Source organism: Sciurus carolinensis, chromosome 5 (genome assembly GCF_902686445.1).
Source record: "Sciurus carolinensis chromosome 5, mSciCar1.2, whole genome shotgun sequence".
Classification (NCBI taxonomy): domain Eukaryota; kingdom Metazoa; phylum Chordata; class Mammalia; order Rodentia; family Sciuridae; genus Sciurus; species Sciurus carolinensis.
In genome coordinates, this window is record NC_062217.1 from 112,321,187 (window position 1) to 112,339,878 (window position 18,692).

At 35.0% G+C, this 18,692-nt stretch overlaps 1 pseudogene; it reads left to right on the forward strand.

Annotated features, from left to right (window-relative positions):
• The first annotated feature begins 3,983 nt into the window (after positions 1-3,983).
• On the forward strand, positions 3,984-17,449 carry LOC124985718 (transmembrane protein 126A-like; annotated as a pseudogene).
• The last annotated feature ends 1,243 nt before the right edge of the window (positions 17,450-18,692 follow it).

Here is an 18,692-nt window from a genome sequence, read left to right on the forward strand (position 1 = left end):
ACAAGACGTAGAGCACACTCAAACTAAGGACTCAGAAAATTTGAAAGTAAAAGAATCTTAAAAATATACCATGCAAAAAACCTATCTAAAGAAAACTGGAGAACCCATATGTTATAGTGTGGATCTGGAATGTACCCCAAAATCTCATTTATTTGTCCTGAACACAGCAGTGTCTAGAGGTGAAGCTTTTGGGAAGTGATTGGATCATCAGTGAATTCATTCATTTGGTGGATTAATAATTTGAATGGACTACTGGGAGGAGGTGGAAACTTTAGGCAAGCAGGGCATGGTTGAAGGAAGTAGGGGACGTGCCCTTGGAGACTTGTCCCTGATCTCTAACTCCTGCCCTCTCTAACTCTACTTCCCAGCTGGTTCTTTCTCCCAGGCCCTTTCACCATGATGTTCTGCCTCACTTCAGACCCAGAACAATGGATCTAGTTGACCATGGACTAAAACCTCCAAAACTGTGAGCCATAATAAACCTTTCTTCCTCCAAGTTGTTTCTGACTAACATGGAATATTGGTACCAAGCAGTGGGGATGTTGCTGTGCCTATATCTGGTCATGTGTTCAGAAGCCATTGGAACTGGTTTGCAGGACTTGGAAGAGCTTGGAGATGCTTGCTAGAGAAACCTTGGAATGTAATCAGAGCTTAATGGACGATTTTGGTGTGATCTTGGAAGAGATAAAAATGCAAACAATAAAGACTGTGCTTCTGAAGTTTCAGACGAGAACAAGTGTTCTCTCTCTGCTTTCTTCTGTTATCATGAGCTGAGAAACTTCCTTCTTGTCACACCCTTCCACCATAATGTTTCTGCCTTGGAGTAAGCTGACCATGAATTGAAAACTCTGAAATTGTGACTCAAAATAAATCTTTCCTCTTCTAAGTGGTTTTTCTCAAGCATTTGTCACAGCAATGAGAAACTGACAAACACACTATTTTAAATAACCCCTCAAAGAAATGGAATGCTCTGGTCAGGGGCGGCACACACCTATAATTCCAGCTACTTAGGAGACTGAGGAAGGAGAATTGTAAGTTCAAGGTCAGGCTGAGCAACTTAACAAGACCCTGTCTAGAAATAAAAAAATAAAAGGGGCTGGAGTGTAACTCAGTGATGAGGTATACCAAGGTTCAATCACCAGTACCTCAAAAAAAAAAAAAAAAAAAAAAAAAGAGAGAGAGAAGGAAAAAAAAAAGAATTCTACAAGAAGGAAGACACCTAAAAATTAAAGAAATAAATAATCTGGATATATATAATAATTTTTACTTTTTTATATTATATATAATATATATTTTTAATTATATATGTGATTCACAGAATTATACATATAAATTGACAAATCTATGATCATTCTAGATGACCATACCGCATTTCTCTGTTGAAAAATTAGGCAAACAAAAAATGTAAGAGAATGTAGAAGAGTTAAATAAGCTTGAGCTAATAGATATGTAGGCCCTACAACCAATGGTTATAGAACAAGCCCTTATTATAGCACAAAAATACCAAATTGACAATGAAATAGACCACAAAGTAGATCCCAACAACAAATAGCACCTCGTATATAGGTGCTGACTCTGTGCCAGACCTTGGCTAATTGCTTTAGTACATCTTATGTATTAATTTGTTTAATTCTTACAGCAACCCTGCTTGGGTAGATATTATTATTATTATATATTTTTTCTTTTTTTTTGTGGTGCTTGAAATTTAACCTGGGACTTTATGCCTGCTAGGCAAGTGCTGTACCACTGAGTTATGCTTCCCTTCCTATATATTGACATTTTTTCCCATCTTTGTTTATTGGTGCATTGCAGTTGTTCATAATGGTGGAATTTTTTGTCACATATTTGTGCATGCATATATTATAAATATAATTTGGCCAGTACCATTCCCCAGTATTTCCCCTTTCTCTTCCCTTCTCCCACCCTTCCTCCCCCTTATCCCTTTCTTCTAATCTATTGATCTCCCTTTGATTTTCATGATATCCCCACCACCATCAACTTTCTTTTCTTTTTCTTCTCTAGTTTCCATATATGAGAGAAAGCATACAAACCTTGACTTTCTGAGTTTGGCTTATTTCATTTAATATAATTGTCTCTAGTTACATTTATTTTTTTACAAATGACATAATTTCATTTCTATTTAAGTCTGAATAAAACTTTATTGTGTATATATCATATTTTTTATCCATTCTTCCATTGATGGATACCTAGGCTAGTTCCATAGTCTAGTTATTGTAAACTATGCTACATAAACCTAGCTATGCATGTATTGCTATAGTATGATACATTAATTTTTTAGGCTAAATACTGAGGAGAGGTATAACTGGGTCATATGGTGGTTCCCTTTCTAGTCTTTTGAGGAAACTCCATACTAATTTCCACAATGCTCACACTAAATTTACAGTTCCACCAACAGTGTGTTTCTTTCTCTCCATATCCTCTCCTTTATTGCCACTTTAAAGGTAAAAAAATTCATGCTAGAAGAAATTAAGAAAATAATCCAAAAGTCATCAACTGGTAAATTAGAAGATGTGAGTCACACTAGCACAGTCTACAGGTACACAGTTTTCTTCTTTCCTTCTTCCCTCCCTCCCCTAATCCCCCCATTCTTTCTTTATTTCCTTGCATGTGGTGTCAGGGATTGAACTCAGGGCCTTGCACATACTAGACAAGCACTCTACCACTGAGCTATGTCCTCAGCCTCCTTTTTTTTTTTTAATACAGAAAATTTTTAAAGGTGCACACAAGCACGTGTTCTTGACACTGGATGTGTTTTGCCATTTGGTCATATTTCTTCTAGTCTTTTTCTTTTTTCTAAAAGAAAGAAGACACAATAAAGTACCTTTTAATGACTACTTGCAGTTCGATTAGAACTTCTCTACATCTTGGATATATATCCTTTTAGTTTACATTTCATACATTTATTATAACCACTACCTGCTGCCACTAAAACCATATTTTTTTTTTTGGTGTATATGCACATACAAGTATGTATGTAAGCATGGCCATCAATTTTCATAGTTACATAGAATAGAGGGGGAAGGACATTTTGAGTAAGGAAAAAAAAAACTTTCTTACCAAAAAACAGATATTTGGCAAGGTCAGAACATAACTGTATGAGAATAAGTGACTACAGACATGTATTGGGGCCACATTCAAAGCATTTATTTTAATATCACAGTAAGGAGTTTGGATTTTATGCAGTAAAAATAAATCAAAAAAGTTTTTTTCTCTCAGGAAGGGAATGGTATGTTCAGATAATTTTAAAGTAAAATAGAAACAACATAATGTTTCACTTTAAATAATTTTCTTTACAAACAACACACAATTCTTGTCCATGATGGAATTAATAACAATTCTTTTAATATCATATAATACCCTATTGATATCAAAATTTTCCCAATTGGTTCCAGCCTGTCTTTGCAGCTGGATTATTCAAACCAAGATCTAATCAAATACCACACATTACATTGCATTTGGTTCTTTTGTCTCCTTAGTCTCTTTATTTTAATAAAATCTTTTATTGCTTTTTTTTTTCCCATTTCATTAAAATACCAAAGACACTTGGAGAATATTCTAGTTCTCGATGGTCCAATTTTTCTTTTTGATATTGTTTTTATTTATTTCTCTGATCTCAGTGTTTCCTGTAAAACAGACATTAGTTTTAAAGTTTGTTTAGATTAAATATTTTGGCAAAAACACTTCATAGGTGATGGTGTGTGCTTAAAACTGCAATATATCAGGAGGTATACAATGTCAGATTGTTGGCTAAAAATGCATGCTAAGATTAATCGATGAGTTAAAAATGGCAGGTCTTAGCATGCAATGTTGTAGTTTACTTTTTCTACCAGCAAATACTCCATGAGATGACATCTTGGCATTGGATACATTGTCATCCTGTCTTCCATTATTACTTGACCATGGTGTTAGCATCCATGGGTGATCCTCATTTCCATCCGTAGTTTCTTGTTGGGGGTGCTGCGATGGCGCCTGGCAGCCAGTCAGAGGCTGCTTTGATCACAGGTTGATTAACATAAGCACACCCAGGTGATTTGTCATTGGCCGTATCCAATTAAGTCCACGCACACAACGCATGCACAGGTGTTCCCCAGTGCTCCTGATTGTGCTTGCTCCTTTTGACCTTTACCATGATTGGGCAGCTAGCTCCTCGCCTAATTTTTGCATAATTGGCGTCAGCCCTACCCTTCACTCCTGGAGGGTATATAAGCCAGCTCTCCTCAAGCGCCGGGGTCCAAAGTTCCAGGCCCCAGGTTTGAAGTTCCAGGCCTCAGGTTTCCTGAATCTACAATAAACCGTTCCAAATTCAGAAACCTCACTATTCGTTTGTCTCCCGCGCCAAATTGACTTCGCTGGACGGCGTCAGTTTCTGGTCAAAAAGAGTAATTTTTTAGTTCTGTCATTTCTTCTACATGCATTAGCTGTTACTCTTTTGTAAGGTAGAGGCTCTTGGTTTTAGCTGCCTGATATTTAGTTTCCTGATATGCAATTTCTACTAAAAGACAAGATAAATGCTTAACTGTAGGGCATGTGCTCTTAACAACTATGCCTTCTCCATAAAACTATGAAGATTTCTGACCATAATGCAATTAGATGAGAAATCATTTATATATATATATAACTAAAATAATATATATGAGACATATAATGTGATTTCTAAATAAGCCATGTGCCAAAAGTAAATTTAACTACATATTTAGAAAAACTATACTTTTATATTACTTATCAAACATGAATACTTTTAAGAAGAACCAGACAGTAAAATTCAGAAAAAAAGAAGATAAAAAGTGAATACTTATAAGCAATTTACACCAAGAAATTTTCAAGAGTTAAATACAATGTACATTTTTTGGAGAAAAATATTTTGCCATAAAGAAATAATACTTGAACGTAACCTTTGAATAAATTGCATCAGAAGTTTAATGTGTTCCTCCCCCTCCAAAAAAAAACCAATCCCCTGAGATCAGAAAGATTTATGAGAATGCCAGCAAAGAACAAATAATCCCTGCTTATACAAACTGTTCTAGAAAATAAAAAACAAGGCAATAATTCACAACTATTTTATGAATATACACCTGATATTAAAGCCAGCATGTACACACACAAAAAAGGAAATGTAATGCTATTAAATTGCTAACTATTCTCTCCTTTTTTTTTAAGCACACACCCTTATAATATCTCCCAAACTCTTGGAGTCAGATGTAGGCACATCATTTTCTTTATAGAGGAATATAAGTGGAAGTAGCACATGCAACACAGATAACCAATTTCAGCCATAGCCCACCATGCTTTTTTCCTTTGTGATAGTGACCACCATAAAAAAATTCAAGGACAGCAGAACCCCAGCCTGAGTCCATTAAAAACTACATGTAGTAGATACTTACATCTCATAACTAACAAAGGATTCATATCCAGAGTATATTAAAACTCCTGCAAGTGAATAAGAAAAATCCTCTCTGAACTAAAATAAGAAGGCAAAAAATAATTATAAAACAACTCAATTGATAGAAGCAGAAAACTAAATCACCAATAATTAAATGACAAAAATGCTCAGCCTTACTAGTAATCCAAAACAATACCACAGTGGGATATTCTTATACAGACTTCAGATGAACCACAAAGTCTTTATTAACAATAATGAGTGTTTGGTAAGAAACGGAAGCAAAAGAACTCTTTTTCTTTCGTTCGTTGCTGATAGAAGTAATAAAATGAAGAATGTCATAGAAATAGCTAACAAAGTTGGAAAATATATATTTCTTATATCCCAGCAATTTTCTACTTTCTATATATATTCTAGAAAATATCACATGTACACAAGAATGCATTAGCAAGAATTTTTGCCAAATTATGCCTTTGTAGAAAAAACAAAATATAGAAACAAACATAAATTTTCATAAGTAAAAGAGTGACTAAAGTCATACTATTTAGCAAGAAAAACAAATTCTCCAGAGTGATATATACCAATGGATAAGAACATTATGTTAAGAGAAAATAAAACAAGTAACAGAAGCATACTACAGAAGATATAATACATTAAGTTCAAAAGCAGGCAAACCAACTATTGTTTTTAATACTTACATATGTAATAAATACATAAAAGCAAATATAATGATAAACAGCAAATTCAGGATACTAGTTGTCTCTAGCAAGCAAGAAGAGAAAACAGAGGACTTTGATTATGTATACTTTATCTCTTAAAAAAAATAAACATATAAGCCAGGTAAGGTGGCACATGTCTGTAATCCCAGAAACTTGGGAGGCTGAGGAAAGAGAATAGCAAGTACAAGGCCAGCCTCAGAAGTTTAGCAAGACCTCTCAAAAAATAAAAAGGACTGGGGATGTAGCTCAAGGGTAAAGTGCTCCTGGGTTCAATCAAGTAAGGAAAAAATAATACATGTATATATATGGATCTGATGTAAATGTAATAAAATATTTGATAAGATTAGATCACGCATACAAGGTGTTCAAAACTTTTGCGTATGTTTGAAATACAGTTGATCCTTATTGGGCATGGATTTCAAATCTGTGAATGTACTACTTGTTAAAATGTATAATTTTAAAATCAATATTTGTAGTTAGTCATTCATAGATAGCAAAGACTGGTGAAAAACTAAAGTCACACATTGTGCACCTTCACAGCTGAATTGGAACGAGCTATACTCTGCCTTCTTATTTCAGCTCTCATAGTCTAAAATTTAACTTCCTCGCAGCATGTTTAGTGTCACATGTTTCATAGTTTTGTACTATTTATTTGTGGTTTCACAATTTAAATGGCCCACTAGCCTAGTGCATATGTCATCTGTGAAAAAGGAGTAGGACAGTAAAATGTCATGTCCCTGAAATGCTCCCTTCCATTTCCCAAAACTCAGCCAAGTCAAGGGGACAATGAAAGTGGGCCCAGATCAGAATCTCCAGATAAGTATTCTCTTGAAGAATGCTGACTCCCTCCTTCATGCACTGGAAACTAGTGTTATCTGTAGAAACTTTCATGTACACAAAGTTTCTTAGAATGCTGTTCATACAATGGCACAAAGCAAGCTAATGATGTCAGGGATTGTATAATGTAACCTATGAAACCCCTTCCCTGTGGTATCCAGTGTGAAATGAAGCACTGTGGAAGGGATAATTGTTCATCCAGCCAGATGCTAATAAACAAAGCTCTTTGAGGGAGCCAGGCTCTCACTACCTTCTCGTGAAGCACCATGAAGTCTGGAGGTCCAGCCTGTCACCACTGGTCACAAAGCACCATGAAGGATGGATGCGAATTCTGCAGTCTATTACTGATGGACTTTCCCCAGAAGCAGTTTTCAATAAACCTGATGTCTCACATGCTATCTCTATGTAGTACTGATTTCTCAGAAACCTATCCCACATTGCCAGCACAACCGGGCTGTGTAGAATACAATGCTGAACTGCTGTCTAGTATTTCTTAGGATAAGAAGTTTGTGATGTATCTTACTGAGAAAATACACATTAGATCAGCTTCATTTAGGCACAAGATGTAATATATGTGACCATGAAGTTCAATGTTAATAAATCAATAAGACATTAAACATATTTATTTGTTTGTTTTTGTTTTAACAGGGTCTCCTCGTGTTGACCAGGTTGGCCTCAAATTCATAATCCTCCTGCCTCAGTCTCCAAAGTAGCTGGGATTACAGGCATGTGCCACCACACCCAGCTCACATAAAATTACTATGTGTATTGACTGATTGATGAAAATATTGTGACCAGAGGCTTGCAGGAATCTAACCCTGAATTTCTCCTAGGAGCAATGACTTCGTATTCCCTAATTCAATGTTTATTAAATGAGAATCAATGTACTATAACAAGTACTTCCAAGAAATGTGCAGACTGTGCTGTTCCCTGAATTTTTGAAAAAGTGAACAAATGCAAAAATAATAACAACTATAAAAAGGATTCTGGAAAGATGATGGAATAGGAAACACCAGAAATCTATTTCCCCACCTGGAGAAGAATTACACTGTCAGAACCTGTCAGATATAACTGTTTTGGAACTCTCTAGTCTTTTGTAGACATGCAACTTCCAGGGGAAATTTGGGATAGTAAAGTGTAGTTAACTTTAGCAAATTTCTACTCTTAGCACAGTGGAAGCTACCCATTCCCAACTTTTAGTTCATGGCACACAGGGGAGCACATTTTCCCACAGCAGCTTGCAAATAGCTTTCAGGAAACAATATGTGCAAAAAATCACCCTGTCCTTCAAATATTGAGGATCTGTCCTCTGATCCCTGGCTACTGCTTCTGGCTACTGCTTCTGGAGACAGAGGCAGGAGGTCATTGTTGTTGCATTTCCCTATTGCTAGTTTTTCAAATGAAGTAACTTCCAAGGAATTTAAAGGACAAATGCCCTTTCCTCTCCCTGCTCATTTTTCTCTTTTTTCCCTTTGGGAGCCAGATATCAAAACCAGATATTTAAAAACAACTATTTATCTGGGAATAGTTGCACACACCTGTATTTCCAGCTACTCACAAGGCTGAGGCAGGAGTATAGCAAGTTCAAGGCCAACCTGGGCAACTAAGCAAGACCCTGTCTCATAATATAACAAATAAAAGGCTGGGTATATAGCTCCAGTAAAACACAAAAATTCACAAAATTTTTAAATGAAACAACACATTCCTATAAAATAAATAGATCAAAGAATAAATCAGAGGGGAAATTAGGAAATAGAGATGAATTAACACAAAAGCACAAATGCCAAAACTTATGGAATGCAGCAAAATCAGTGCTAAGAGTAAATGATGGCTATAAGTACTTACATTAAAGACCAGAAAGATCTCAAACCAACAATCTAATTTTTAAACTTAAGAAAGTAAAAAAAGAAGAACAAACTAAACTTAAAGTTAAAAAAAGGAAAGAAACTGATTCTTATTTGGTTCTTCGGAAAAACCCAAAAAGTTGTTGTTGTTGTTGTTAATATTTTTTGTTGTTGCTGTTGTTTTGGTTTTTAAAAGATCAAGAAAATAAACAAACCTTTACTTATATGGGCTGAGAGGTAGAGAAGCTTAAATCATTAAAATAAAAAATAAAAGTGGGGATATTGCTACATTCTTGGAAAGCAAATGATTATAAGGCAGCACATTTGCAAACTAACAAACTAGAAAACTAAGATGAATGGACAAATTCCTAGAAACACCTGTCAAGATTAAATCCTGGCCAGGTGTGGTGGCATATGTTTGTAATCCCAGCTACTTGAGAGGCTGAAGCAGAAGGATTGCAAGTTTGAGGGCAACTTGAAAAATTTAGTAAGACCCTGTCTCAAAATAAAATAAAAAAGGGTTGGGATGAAGCTGAATTACAGGTAGAGATCTTGTCTAGCATATATAAGGTACTACATTTAATCCCCTGTACGGGGGTAAGGGGTAGGGGTGAACAACTAAATCCTGAAGAAAGAGAAAATATGAAATGACTTGTAACAAGTAATGAAAATGAATAGCAAACAAAAATCTTCTGACAGAGAAAAGTGGTAGTGATTGCTTCACTGGTTAATTCTACTAAATATTTAAAGATGAAATAATACCAATTCTCCTAAAAATTTTCCCAAAAACTAAAGAGGAGGGAATACTTCCTAACTTATTCTATAAGGCCAGCATTACCCAAAGCGAGAAACTAAGGAAAACAAAACTACAGACCAATATCTCTTAGGTACTCTGATGCAGCAACAAAATGCTTGCAAACCAAATTCAGCAGCATATTAAAATATTAAAACTAAATGGGATTTATTCCTCAAAATAAAAAAATCAATGTAACATACCATATTAACTGAATAAAGGAATAAAAAATTCACATTATTTGAATTGATTCAGAAAAAGCATGTGGCAAATTCAATAACTTTTTTATGATTAAAAACCAAACCAAACCAAACCAAAACAAAAAACCCTTAACAAACTAGAACTAAAAGAACACTGCTTCAACATAATAAAAGTCACATATGAAAAACCCAAAGTGAATATAGTAGTCAATGATGAAAGACTTCCCTCTAAAATCAGAATTAAGGCAAGGATGCCAGTTTTCTACTGAACATAATATGGAAAATTATAGCAACTACTCAACATAGTACTGGAAGTTCTAGCTAGAGCAATCAGGTGAGAAAAATAAATAAATAAAAGCATCCAAATAAAAAAGAAATAAATTATCCCTATGAACAGACAGTATTATCTTATACAGAAAATCCTAAAGATGCCACCAAAATATTCTGTTAAAACTAATAAGATTTCAGCAAAGCACAGGATGGAAAGTCAACACGCAAATATCAGTTGCATATCTGTACACTAAATGAACAAATAAAAAAATCAGGAAATTTCAAAAACATTTCCATTTACAATAGCATCAAAAAGAATAATATACTTAGGAACTGACTTAACAAAGGAGGTAAAGGACTTGTACAAAGAAAACTACAAAACACTGCTGAAAGAATTTATGGAAGACCTAAATAAATGGAAACAGGCCACATGTTCATCAACTGGAACACATTAAATTCAATCCCTATTAAAAATTCCAAAGACATTTTTCTGTAGAAATAGTAATACCCACCCTGAAATTCATATGGGATCTTAAGGGACCATGAATAACCAAAGCAATCTCTAAAAAAAACAAAACTGGAGGATACATTCTTCCTGATTTCAAAGCTTACTGCAAAGCTACAGTAATCAAAACAGTATGGTACCAACATAAAGATAGATATATAGATCAGTGGAATAGAAAAGACAACCAAACAAAAAATCTTCACATACATTGTCAAATGATTTTTGAAAAGCTTGCCATGATCATTCAAGCAAACACTACCATCTTTTCAACAAATGGGTGCTGGGAAAACTGGATATCAACATGCAAATGAATGAAATTGGACTCATACCATATACAAAAATTAACTCAAAATGGATCACTGACTTAAATGAAAGGTATGTAACTATACACCTAGGGAAAACTCTTCTTGGCTTTGGATTAGGCTTTGGTATCTTAGACATGATAAAAACACATAATAACATAACATAAGACAAAAATAGAGAAATTGGAATTCATGAGAATTAAAAATAACCTTTGTTATTCAAAGGATACCATCAAGACGAAGCATGATGACCTTGCATAATGAGAGAAAATATTTGCAAATCAAATGTCTGCTAATGGATTTTATATAGAATTTATAAAGAATTCATTACTCATGAATAAAAAGGAAATTATTCAATTTGAAAGATGAGCAAGGAAAAATGAACAAAGGATTTTGAATAGATATTTTCCCAAACAAGGTATACAATAGCTAATACTACATGAAAAAATGCTCAATATCATTAATTTTTAGGAAACAGAATGCTAAAACCTTGAGATAGTATTTTACACCACTGAAAACACAGACATTACCAAGTGTCAGTGAGGAGGTGGAGAAATTAGAACCTTCACAGAACACTAGTTGTATTGTAAATTTGGTAGCCAATTTGGAAAACAAGTTGACAGTTTCTCAAAATGTCAAATATAGTTGTTATATTACTCATAAATTTTGCCTAACATATATCCAAGACAACTGAAAAAGTAAAGCATTCAAAGACTTGGACAAAAATGTTCATAACAGTATTGTGCAGAACATCCTAAAAGCTGAAACAACTTGAGTGTCAATAAACTGGTGAATGAATAAATAAAATGTGATATTTCCACACCATGAATATTTTTTAAACCACTATGAGCAATGAAGTAATGATACTACAAAAAAGATAACCTTGAAAACAATATGCTAAGTGAGAGAAGTCAGACATAAAAGACAAATGTATGAATTTGTTTATATAAAATATTCAGTTAGGGAGATCCATAGAGATAGAAAGTAGAGTGGTAGTTTCCAGGGACTTAGGGAAGGGAGAAATGGGATAAATGCTAATGCATATTGTTCAAGGCCACATACAGAGAAAGAAAATCTGGAGTCAGGCATGGTAATCCTGTTAGCTACTCAGAAGGCTGGGCAGGAAGATCCCAAATTCACAGGCCAAACTAGGTAACCTAGCAAGAAGTATCTCAGACAAAATTTCAAAAGGACTGGGGGTGTTGCTCAGCATTGGTGCATTTGTCTGGCATCTGTGAGGTTCTAGGTTCAATCCCCAACACCACAATAAAACAAAGAAAAGCTTCCCAGTTTGTTTTCAAAATGTGTATTGTCATATGATGAACTAAGCAAGATGTATGGTCCTTAGTGACCATCTCATCTAGGTTTGTCACTCTTTTTCTTCCTTTCTTCCTTTCTTCTCCCTTCCCCTTTCCCTCCCTTCCTTCCTTTTCTTATTCCTTTCTTTTATTTTGAACCTTCACTATGGACATTTTAGAACAACAGAGATTACAAGAATTCTGGGACATTTACTAATAAATTTAATTACCATATGGACATTTCATTTTGTGGGAGATATACAACATACTTGTAAGATAACTAATTTGTAAGATAACAAATTGTGGGACAAACAATAACAAATACATCTGCAGTAAATAGTGCAGTACAGTACTAGTGCAGGAATAGCAAGACCAATTGCTGGGAAAGAACAGAAAGTATAGAAGATACATTCATGCCTTGTACATAGTGAAAGAGGATTTCAAAGCAGTTGGGAAAGGATGGATTAGTCAGAAATTATGTTAGGACATTTTGCTAGCTATTTAGAATTAAAAAAGAATAAGCCATGGACTATCCCAGCACTACAAAAAAAAAAAAAAAAAATTAAGTAGGTAGATACGGTCGGATCCCTGTATGAAAACAAATTCCAGGTGAATTGAAATTTTAACAATAAAATGGCTAAAATAAAACCAGCATTTGTTTACATTTTCTTGGAGTGGAGAAGATTATTCTAAACAGTGTACAACTCAGAAGCCTTAATGACTTGATGGGAATAAATATGTTTGAATGAATAATACCAAGAACAATGGCACATGGCTGTAATCTCTGCAACTTGGGAGACTGAGGCAGGAGGACTACAAGTTTGAGATCAGCCTCAGCAACTTAGCAAGACCCTCAGCAACTCACCTACACCCTATCTCAAACAAAACAAAACAAAAAACCATTTAGCATGATTTTAAAATGACTTTTAAGCATCCACAACCAAGGGGAAAAGTTTAATATGTGTGAGAAATAAATAATAACCCCACTAAACAAACCTATCTACAAATTAGAGCCCTCCACTAGGACAATAGGCAAAGGGCACAGAACCTCTAAAAAAAGAACCATAAGCTCTTGATAAGCATAAAAAAGCAAGCAACTTCAGTAGTAAAGAAACACAAATGTAAAACATTTAAAAAATGAACAATGATCATATTTAATTCCAGTATACTCTGGACGTTTGTAATGAGTGGACAAATCTGATGAAAATTATGAATGTGTATACATCTTTTTTTAAAAGAACAGTTGAAGGTACGTGGCAAAATTGAAAAGGCACAGAAAGGGCCTATATACCCTCTGCTCATGCATGTGCACAACCTACCCCACTGACAACATCCTGTGCCAGAGTGGTGGTTTGCACATTTACTCCTGGGGGATCCTTAATGTAGACTATTAGCTAAGAGCAAAGAACATGTGATTTCCCCCTATCATATGTGCTCTAGGTGGACCTAAAATCATGTACACTGAAGGTGCCAACTATCTGCTCTAAGAGCCTGAATCATGCGTCACTAGGGATAAGATCAGTTGAATCTTTGCAACTTTGGGAATAAAAATTATCATTTTATATGAGCACATGAGCCAGTGGAACGATTTCTTGCAATCATTTCTTGTCTTCCAAATGTCTCTAAGACATTTGGAAATATGGGAAAATAAATGAGAAGCTTGAAATCCCTCTAACAGAGACCAGTTTTTCTGGTAGAAATAAAATAGCAAAAAGATGATAATGGTAATTCTCAGCTACAGTGTTCCACTAGTGTTCACATATACTTTTTTCATTTTTTAACATTTTTGATCTTACAATATTACAATTGATGGTGCTATTAAATTAGCATCAATTTTTGTTCTGAATGACATGTAATATAATGGAATGTCTCAAAATAAATAGTATTTTAGATTCAATGGTATGTATTTCTTCTCTTTAGTATGTCTCTATGTTGTCTAAATAATATGAACCTCTGAATCAAAGTTTCTGTTACCAGACCATTTATAGTTCCCTGTAAGAACTAGAAAGAAAAAAGAAATTTCATTGTAAATATCTGTTCATTTTTTTTCCTATCCCTATAAAATCTGAATTTTGTTAATTATTCTCAGGAAAAAAATAAAAAATCAAATAGAATATTCACTTGAGATGTTTATATTTAGAATGATTGAACTGGAAGAGATGTGCTATAGTTTGGATCTGAAATGGACCATGTGTTAAAGGCTTGGTCCCCAGCACGTTGTCTATTGGAATGTGATGAATCCTTTAAGAGGTAGAGCCTGGTTGGAGGAAGTTAGGTCTTTGAAAGTGATATTGGGGCCCCAGCCTCTTTCCCTCACATTTTCTCTCTTATTTCCTGGCTACCATGAGATGAGCAGTTTCCCTCACCTGGCATTCCTACTGTGTGTCTTGTCACTAGTCCAATGTCAACAGGGCCCAGCAAGCATTGACTGAAGCTTCTAAAATCATGAACCACAATAAACTTTTCCTCCATTTAAGTTGCTTCTCTCATCAGTAGTATGTTTTCAACAGTTTAACTTTTGCTAGTTGAGGAGGAAACTGTAGGGGTTTCTGACCATAGTGTCAATTTTATTTTTGTAATGGAGGAGCCCTCTTAGTGCCCCACCATTCAGGACCTTTTCCAAACCTCCTGTTCAAAGATGCTAAATGAAATGGAGGCCATTTCTTCCTATTGCTTGTTTGGTTTGCTTTGCCTTGAGGTCTTTTATAGGTACATATAGGAAGATGGTTCTTATCTATTTTCAAATGTAGTCAGTTGCACACAACATATTACAAAAATCATCCCCCCCAAAACACAAACTGTCTAGGAAAAAAAAAATGAGTTGGAGGAACAATAGTGAAAATCTTGAGGAACATGTTTAAAAAAGCTAGCAACCTAGCAGGCTGTGCTGGCACATACCTGTAATCCCAGCAACTTGGGAGGCTGAGGCTGATAGATTGCAAGTTTGAGGCCTGCATGGGCTACTTAATGAGACCCTGTCTCAAAATAAGATACAAAAAAGGCTAGTGGTGTAGCCTAATGGTAGAGCACTCCTTGGTTCAATTCCCAGTACTCAAACAAAAAAAAATTTTTTTAAAAGGTAAAAACCTTATAAAAATAGAAGCACATATTTATGCATATTAAATGGTATACTAAATAAGGTGCTTGAAAAAGAATCGAAGTTCATTTGTGGAAATGGGCTCAGCATAACTTTCTCTTGTGAATGTGAACAGAGAGCCTACAGAATGGGAGAAAATCTTTACCTTCTGCACCTCAGATAATAATCTCCAGGATATACAAAGAACTCAAAAAACTTAACACCAAAACCATAAATAACCCAATCAATAAATGGGCAAAGGAACTGAGCAGGCCTTTCAAAGAAGAAAACATATGGATGGTCAAAAAAATATGAAAAAATGTTCAACCCGTTTAGCAATTTGAGAAATGCAAATTAAAACTACATCGAGATTCCATCTAACTCCAGTCAGAATGGTAATTATCAAGAATACAAGTAAAAATAAATGTTGGTGAGGATGTGAGAGAAAAGGTACAGTCATACTTGCTTGTGGTACTGCAAATTGGCACAACACTCTGGAAAGCAGTATGGAGATTCCTTAGAAAACTTGGAATGAAACCATCATTTGACGCAGTTATCCCACTCCTTGGCTTATACCCAAAAGACTTAAAATCAGCATACTACAGTGACACAGCTACATCAATGTTTATAGCAGCTCAATTCACAATAGCCAAGCTATGGAACCAACCTAGGTGCCCTTCAACAGATGAATGGATAAAGAAATTGTGGAATATATACACAATGGAGTATTGTTTGGCCATAAAGAAGAATGGAATTATGGCATTTGCTGGTAAATGGATGAAACTGGAGAAAATTATGCTAAGTAAAATAAGCCAATCCCAAAAAAACAGAGGCCGAATGTTCTCTCTGATATGAGGATGCTAACCTATATAACAAGGGAGGGTAGGGAGGGAAGTATAGAAACTCACTGGATTAGACAAAGGGGAATGAAGGGAAGGGAGGGGGAATTGGAATAGGAAAGACAATAGGATGAATCAGACACAACATTCCTATGCTCATAAATGAATACATGACCAGTGTAACTCCACATCATGTACAAGAAGAAGAATGGGATCAAAATTGGAATGGGTTGCACTCCATGTATGTATATTATGTCAAAATACACCCTACTGTCATGTATATCTAAAAACAACAAAGATCAAAGATGAAGGAAGGAACCAATTTTTATTATAAAATTTGGATCAGAAAACTTTGCATTTGAATGCTATAAAGTCACTGTCAATTGCTCTTTTAATCCTATACTTGATTTATTTTTTCCTTAGGATGTGTCATCACCAAATATATTGTATAATTCATCTGTTAATTGCTGTCTTTCCCAACTAGAATATAAGTGTCACAAAAAAAAGAATTACTTTTTACTTTATTTTTTGCTGTATCTCCAATGCCAAATACAATATCTGTCAAAATTTCTAAAAAGAATTTTCTCTTGTGAATTCTTGTGTAGTGTTATAAAGAGTGTAATCTGAGAACTGGAGAGGCACCCACTGCTGGGAGGAGAGCAACAGGAATCTACTTGAACATGGATCCACATATATTGGATTCAATGCTGCCTTTTTTTTTTTTTTTTTTTCCTCGAGGTGCTGGGGATCGAACCCACGGCCTTGTGCTTGCGAGGTGAGCACTCTACCAACTGAGCTATCTCCCCAGCCCTCAATCCTGCTTTCTGTGGCCTAATAGCATACAGTCTTTTTCTGGCACAGTTTTACATGTGTCACAGACCTGAATAGCTGCTGGCTTATCAATGGCAGTACTCCCATCTCTCTCTCTCTCTCTTTTTTTGGTGGTGCTGGGGATCGAACCCAGGGCCTTGTGCTTGCAAGGCGAGCACTCTACCAATTGAGCTATCTCCCCAGCCCAGTACTCCCATTTCTGACAGCAAATGCATCTTTCAAAGGTTTTGTGAACTGCATTGTGAAACCTGTATCATGACATGGAGTGGACTTGTTGGTTTTGTTTTAGGAGGACTGTACCCTGTTTTCTTGGCTATACCTATAAATGATGGCCTAGCAGCCAGGTATTAATCAGCCTTGCTACCAGAGAAAGGGAACACCTTAACTTACTGGATTAGAATTTCTAAGCCTATCTTCAGAAAGATGTTATTTCCCATTTTACTTCAGACTATGTTGATAGCATACCTTGGGTCTAGAAAATATAAAGTGCTTATAAAGGCCCTTCAGTTACCTGAACCTGGCCTAGAAATTCACTGATTTTAAGCAAATGTGTATACAAAAATAAAATTGTAAAAACAACCTGTACTTCTAATGTTAAAAATAAACAAACTTATAATAAAAAAGAGTGAATCTGACATCACACATCACTGGATGTGCCTGGATGACCTTGTAACACATGTTTGAGGTAGAGGCTTGTGTCTTTGTTGTATTCCTACTTTATCTCTGTTCAGTTGGGTATAATTTTCTAGATTCACCTAGTGTTCTTTTTTTTTTTTTTTTTTTTTTTTTTTTTTGCGGTACTGGGGATCGAACTCAGGGCCTTATGCTTGCGAGGCAAGCACTCTACCAGCTGAGCTATCTCCCCAGCCCTCACCTAGTGTTCTTCATAGACAAAAATCTCACATAAGCAAGGGCAAAATTTGTTTTACAATCACATTATTGCCTATTATGGCAGTTGTACTGAAAAAAAATTCTTCTTTTCAAACCAAATGTTATAACAAAATTGCTAGAGGAGCAAAAATGTCTCCATCTTTTCAAGTAGCACTGAGAAAATAACTAGAAAAATTATAGAAGCCTGGAAGGTCACTTGATTTATCCCAGGAAAAGATTATAAGTCATGGATATGCGTGGGCTCAAGTTCAATCTCATTTTCCTTGGTGTGCATGTGCTAATTATTTCTATATGTCGGTCAGAAAAGATGGGATAAATTCAAACATGCCTCGATACTAAGCTAATGTGGTCCAAACAGAAGGGGAATTTTCTAGAGAAGTTTATATCATCTGGGGAATTGACTTTATACTGATTCATTAGATTTTTTAGGTTGTTCACTGCAAACATTTTATTTTTTCTTTTATTTTTCATTCTCCCCAAAAGACATCAATTTCAAAGGAAATGAAGCTGTCAGGAATGGTTAACTACTTAGGAACATGTTTCCCCTCTTCCCCCAGCAAACTACTAATTTCAATTTTAAAAGGCATTGAATTCCTTATTTCCCACAAGGAAAAAAACTACTAAAACATATGTATTGTTGGTAATATCAGTATACAATTTCTTAGAGTAGGAAATTTATAAAGAAAATTTCTTTTTTTTGAAGACTCTAACCATTAGTTTATTTATTTTTTATGTGGTATTGAGGATCAAATTCAGTGTCTCAACCCAAGTGCTCTACCACTGAGCTATAACTCCAGCCCAAGAAAATTTCTAAATATTTTTGTAATTAGGGAAGAATGTGGCAGTATAGGAAAAGGTACCAAATGAACATAGAAAATTGATTTATGTT